This window comes from Thunnus maccoyii, chromosome 20 (assembly GCF_910596095.1).
Source record: "Thunnus maccoyii chromosome 20, fThuMac1.1, whole genome shotgun sequence".
NCBI classification, from domain to species: domain Eukaryota; kingdom Metazoa; phylum Chordata; class Actinopteri; order Scombriformes; family Scombridae; genus Thunnus; species Thunnus maccoyii.
Genome location: NC_056552.1, coordinates 3089858 through 3096486, shown reverse-complemented (window position 1 = coordinate 3096486; position 6629 = coordinate 3089858). Strand labels below are relative to the sequence as shown.

The 6629-nt window shown below is 41.1% G+C and overlaps 1 long non-coding RNA gene across 1 annotated transcript; it reads right to left on the bottom strand.

Moving 5' to 3' along the window:
• Positions 1-3804: 3804 nt before the first annotated feature.
• LOC121886501 lies at positions 3805-6390 on the bottom strand. Its single transcript, XR_006092761.1, has 3 exons — positions 6317-6390; positions 5273-5356; positions 3805-4577 (listed from the first exon to the last, which is right to left on the bottom strand). It is a non-coding gene; the product is annotated as an uncharacterized LOC121886501 (long non-coding RNA).
• Positions 6391-6629: the final 239 nt, after the last annotated feature.

The following is a 6629-nucleotide window of genomic DNA, read 5'->3' as shown; positions in this document are numbered from 1 at the left end:
ATCTTTCTCCCACTCTTCTCACCAGTTAACAAATCTAATCACGCTCAGCTCAGAAACACCTGCACTTTTTTTTTTGCAATAGTTTCCTGTTAAATTACACCAGAGATGTAGAGGACATATGTTCAAAATGACTGTGACCATCTAGAGTATAATCTTGCAACACTTGGACATCTGTCCACAAGAGAAGGAAACAGGTTTCAGTGTTTCTATGTTAATTTGGGCTCCTGACTGTTGTTTTAAGACTTGAAAAACTGTGAACTCGTCCTTTAGTATAAAATCTCTCAACATATGGATGTCTACAAAATGTTAAGCCCAGTTTCAGCCTGGATTTGTACACCAACAAATCACTCAATCTAGTAGGATTTGGTGCTTTTTCAAAATGTTGAAACCTTCTTAACATTTAAAAAATACTTCCACACTTCCAAAAAAAAAATGCCATTTAAAGCTGCATCCTTTTAACATTCACTCCTTGATTTTATAACAGCAGCCTCATATCTTCCAGTAAAATTGAAGGACGCTATCATAACAAAATCAGGGAGTTAATCTTTAAGGAGAAGCTGCTTCAGGTTGTATTTTCAGGTTGTATTTTGTGCAGAAGTAAGTTTTGGGAGAAGAGGGGAGAAAATGCAGCTCAACTTAAGTAAAGTAGTAAATTAAACTATCTCTTAAGGTGTATAAGAGTTGAACTGTTACAGTATTTACGTTGCTCAGCAGTGCTGTTCAGCTCGTGTGTGTGTGTGTGTGTGTGTTGCTGCTGCTGTGGTCGCTGGCTGAGGTCTCTCGGTTATCTCGGTGTCTCACCCCCCCCCATCGTCCTCTCAGTGCCCCCGACTCTCACATTTCCCCGAGTCAAATGATGATGACAACCGTAACATTTAACTGCTGAAAGTGCTCGGCCTCATCGGACTCCGCACATTTTAAGGTCTGCATAGTCGGAGCCATATGGTCACACTTCAGCTGATTATCGCGGGCATCCAGGGGGGATTTTTTTTTTTTTTTGTACTTTCCTTCCTCTTCCAGTGGTTTTCCCTTCTTCTTTTTAATCTCAGTTTTACCTCTAAGTCAGCAACCTCAACAAACATGAAGGAATGTTGCCTCGGTGACAGCGGTAAACGCGGTGATGTAACAGCCGGCAGGGACCTCACAGACAGCCAGCGAGCAGAGAGGGACTGTGCGGTTTTAACATTCAGCTGCAGCCATGTCGGTTTCACGAGGTGTTTAGTATTCTGCAGCGTCATCCTTCAGGAAGCACAGTCAACCGTCCAATGACACGCTGAGCTGCGTTCACATCTGCTCTCTGTTTGGCTGTGTTTCTGCTGAATAAACAGAGAGTGGGTGATGTAATGAATCCTGTTTAGTAATTGTGGCGCCAGCTTCTGGTTCTGAACTCTCGATAGTGAGAATCGATCCACTTTCTGTCACTAACTGCAGGGCTGATTACCTGCCAAACTAACTGCTTCACCTGGCTGACGTACCCACCGCTCTCACTGTTTGAAACGGCCAGTTAGATGCTGATTGGTAAACTGTGGAGATGATGAGATTTAGTCGTGTTTGGCTGCCGGTTGGTGATTCTTTCCTGCTCTGTTGGCAGCGTCCAGCAGCTGATTAAAATCACAAGCACGCTCTGTTTTTTTTTACTCTTCTGATTCTAATAAAACGTCTCTTTCTTCTTCTGTTTTCGGTGCTGCCCTGCTGTGCCGGCTGCCCTCCCCCTTCTGCTTCTACTCCCACCTCCTTCTCCTCTGGTTTGGATACTAAAGGTAAGCAAACCCACCATTAGCTGGGTCAAACTCTTTGTTCTGATAAAGGGCTGATTCTCTGTGATTCAGTTTAATTGATGCTAAACAAAACATCCCAGGTAGCAGATCTTAGCTCGACAGAGAGCTAAATCCAACATGTTTGCTTAACACAGCAGAGTCTTGGTAACGGACGCCAGTATTTAGCCCAATGCTGGCCCGAGTGCCACTAACTGATTCTCAGCTCAAATCCGCCAGCATGTCTGAGCCAGAGCTGGACTACATTGGTGGTACAACTGAGATGTAATCAACAAAAGTTTTCAGACTTATTTCCTAACTTCCAGTTATCTTGAAACTTTAGTTTATACTCAGTTGACTGTTTATTGGGTCCGTCTAGCTAAAACTAATGACGGCACTGCTATAAATCCAACTTTAGTGCAGGTTATATTCAGTTTTATTGGTTGATTTTAACTTTATGGTCACATCGGTTGTGTTGCTTCCTTGTATCGTGTTATACTTAGAGGTGTTCTGAATATTTTTGTAACACTTTTCAGTGTAACACAATGCTGAAATCTCACTGTCACCAAGTTCAAGGACACTTTGGATGCTTTTTTTTTCAGCAGCCAGCTATGAATGTTGTTGTGTTGAAATGCAGATGTGTTCAAAGACAATGATAACCTTGGGGAAAAAACAAACTCACATGGCTAAATGTTTACTGCGATGGATTGTCCAACTCAATCAAATCAAGTTCCAGTCCTTCGTTGTTGATTTTCAAAATTAGAAACTCAGAATTAGTGAATAGATTTGAGATATAAGAAAATAACACATTTTTCACTTTTGTCCAAAGCCATTTACAGTACAAGTGAGGTACAATCCAAGCAACAGTAGACCAAGGAGAAAGATAAGTGCCTCTGTTCAATGTTGCACCAGTGCCACAAGGCTGCAGGTGCATGAAGTGCTTAGAAAATTATATTCTTAATGAATGAAAGAGATAGAAGAAGGTCTAGAGAGGGATTCTGTTGACCAAATCTGTAGTCATGGTGAACAAGAAGGCTCACAAACCTGAACATGGATCTCAGGTAGGTGGATGCTGTGCTTGTGGACTCTGCAGGCGAGTATTAGTTAGTGCACAGGGATGGAAACACAGATGTGTGGCTGGATTTTGGACCATTTGCAGATGTTTTATTGTGGAGGTGAGAGATGACCAGTGCCTGTGCAAGGAGTTGAGCAGCAGTCAGAAAACATTGTGAGGAATCCACTCACTAATAACCAGAACACTTCCCAGATGTGGGATTTAAACTCAAGTAACACACAGCTGGGTGGAGCTGAGATTAACTCGTTCTTTCTTCTCCCTTTTTTATCTCTCTTTCCTATTAGCTGGAAGTGATTGTTTCTGTGTGAATTATCCTCATACCCGTTTAATAGCATGGAAATTGATTAAGCAATTAGTGGCAAGCCACTGTATTTAGATCAAAGAAGATCATCACATTAAGTTGGGAGAGATTAACAATGCCTGGGCCAAATTGGAAATAATGGCTTCAATAATGGCATCACAGTAATGATCCTGCTCCCGACAGCAGGATTCATTCGCCATTTTAGCTCTCAACCTACCTTTTATTTTTTTCTTACCATCAGGGTAAAAACACTGCACTACTTTAATTTCATACTTATATTTCAAGGCGTATTAATATTCAAGAAATAAAAGGCTCCTGTTTATAGCCGGGGTAGTTGCATTAGTTTCTAAGTGCAGGTTGATTGAAAACCAGCAGCTTGTGTCTTGTATAAAGAGAAACATAACTTAGATTTACTTTGACAAACCTTCACGTTGAACGCTGCAGTTTTGTTTGTCGGTGGCAACTGTTTGAATTGATTCATCGCACAGAAATCACATTGAAAACCTGCTGTAACGAGATGTGATTTTATCCCGTTAACCCTGTTAACACCCGCTCTGCTCTTAAAACAAATGAGATACAGCATGTTAATTAGTGAGCTTTGGATGTGTCGGTAGGTTTATATTTACTTTACAGAGAAGCAGGGTAGCTGTTTCCCACTGATCCTGCTCTTTATGCTAAGCTATGCTAATGGCTGTTAAAAGAAATCACTATTTTTGATCGTTTCTTTTTTTTACATACAGTTTTTTTAATCCTGTTTGAAAAAGTGTTGGTCGTCTGTGTTGCATCCTTAAAAAGCATTCTCCAAAACCTGATGTCAGAAAAGGAGGGGTTACTTATATTCAAGATAATACGGTAATACACTGTTGGACAGCCAAACTGCTTTCAGTTTTCCTGTGTATTGGACACTTGGATATTTTCTTTTTGAAAATGACCACAATGACTGAAAAACAAGAATTTGATCTATTAATAGATGTATTACATATTCATATTTTTGTAAGTAGTGGCCTGTGGGTGGATCAGTGGGAGGTAAATGGCTTAAATCGATGTACAAATTGATTCTGGAGCAGTCGAGTTTGTTGCATTTTTCATATTTGGTTCTTTTTGAGTCATTTCGAAGTCTACCGAGGCTTGTAAACAAATGTTGCAGTAGTAGAAGTTTGGTAAGCTGCCGTCATCTTGCAGGTCAGGAGTCCGTGCAGCAGGGAAACCCTCCTTATTCTCCATATCTATAGTCTCCGTCTCTGCCGGTACATCACAATGTGAAGCCGCTTCCGTCTCGTGGGACTCCAGTGTCAACTCTGGTGCAGCTTAATTTTTTTTTTTTTTTTTACAGCTCTGCTTTCCATCCATGACAGACCGCATCCATCTCCTTCTACCCATAATCCCCTTGTGTTTAGGGGGGTCATTTCATGCAGGTGGATGAGATTACTTTCTCTGTATCTCTGAACTGAAGGAGAAAACAAGACAAGGTTCAGATAAACTGGTCATTAAATGATAAATGAATCTTTACTGTACAGAAGCCGATTTGTTTGAGTTTAATATAGATCGCCTGGATGAGGATCGACAAAAAAAACAACTGTTTTCTCCACCGTTTCATTCCACATTTGGTGTTGACAGTTTATTAAATCACTTCAGACAGAAGCTCCAGGAGAGGATTGTCTCCAGTACTGATAAAGGATTTTTTTTTTCATGTTTCCACTGGAATCAGCAGCTGATATAACCTGCTGTGGATGTGAATATTTCATACCGCATGACTTTTCATAACCTCACATCACTTTCTCCTCTCGTCTGTCATTAGATTGCTTTCATCATCGACCCCAGAACTGTTGTATCTGTGCTGTCAAAGACGTGTTTGTGTTTGTGTGTGTGAACAGGAAAGTGTGTTTATCAAATGTTAATGCAGGTCTGAGTGGATGCTAAAACGTACACAGAGGATTTCGGGGGAGGTGGGGGAGAGAGAGACCGGCACTCATGAATAGTTTGAATTTCATAACTTTTTTATTGCATGGATGGATACAGACACACTTCAGCGCTGCGGTGGTTGAAGATGACTCATATCCGCTCATGCAATAAAAACAAGATTTGAAATACATGATATTCATGAGTCCAGGGTCGGTCTTCTCTTCCAGACAGAAGACTTACTTAATCACTTTAAAGTTTGGTATCCATCTGAGTCTGACTGTAGAGACACAGGATGATGTCACCGCAGGAAGTCAAAACCTCACTCTGAGTGAAATGAAACAGAGAGTGGGCGTCATGCAAGAACCACTAGTACAAACAGATTTGTTCTTGTGAGGCACATACAAGTGTTGTAAGAACATTTGTGACATTTTTCTTAAACTTTCACGTGTAAGCTCTAAAGCTGTCGCACGAGTCGAGTCCTGAACAGGAGGAGAGAAACACTTGTTCGACTTATAACCTCTTAATCTGAACGAAATCGGTTTAAATATGCTACCAAAATGTCCAGCATATCATCATCATCATCATCATCATCATCATCATGGCCGCCTGTTTACTGATGTGATGATGTCAGTAGTAGATGTAAACAGCTGCCTCTGTAGTTGTGATACTTGTGATTTTCTTGTTAAAGTTCAATAATGTGCATCGACATTCTTGCCAATAAAGATGATTTGATTTGAAACTGCAGTAGTGTTAGCGAGAGGTAAGCATCCACCCGCTGCCGTGTGCGATATACTCCCTAAAAAATAAAAACAAATCAGAGTTGAAATATGATTTTATACTCATCAGTCATGCAGGCTTAAACCCACCATTCTGCCCTTTACACAAACACACGCACACACACACACTGTGCTGTGGTGGTGGTCAGTCATGGAAGAGCACCTTCACATCAGGAGCTTTCAGCAGAAATCTATTCACTAAATGCCAGCCGGGGTATTTCTCATACAAATATCAGCTCATACAATGTGAGTCAGACAACGGCAACACAATGAGCAGCACCCAGAGGAGCCACGCCGCTTCAGTGACACCCGTTAGGCCCTGATTAGAAACCTTTGTGTGGGGGATAATGGATAATTCCTCCCCTCTGTTTGCTATTCAGAGAGAAGTCGAAAAGCCAGGTGGAACTGGGAACCGACTTTCTTTTTTTGTATTTGATTTTTTGTATTTATTATTATTTTTTTATAACAGCTCCTGGTGAATCCCAAAAAAAAATCAAGTTTACCCAACTTTTAAATGCTGCTGTCTTGTTCCCACCTTTTCTTCTTGTTCATGGTCGTCATCAGGAAGAGGTGAACACACCTGTATGTAATTTATTGAAGGGGACATACCGTGCTTTTGCTGTTATTTTATATTGTTATGATGTCAGATGTTAAACATGGTCAAAATTCCAAAACTTGAGGTGAACATATGTAAAAATGCTGCCTGCAAGTCAAAAGTCAGGGCTTCAACCCGCTCTTCGTTTGCGAAGTTACCTCGACTTCCTCCTCGTGATGACGTCAGATCGTTCGCACATGCCCACAAACCGTCGTCTGTTCTGTAG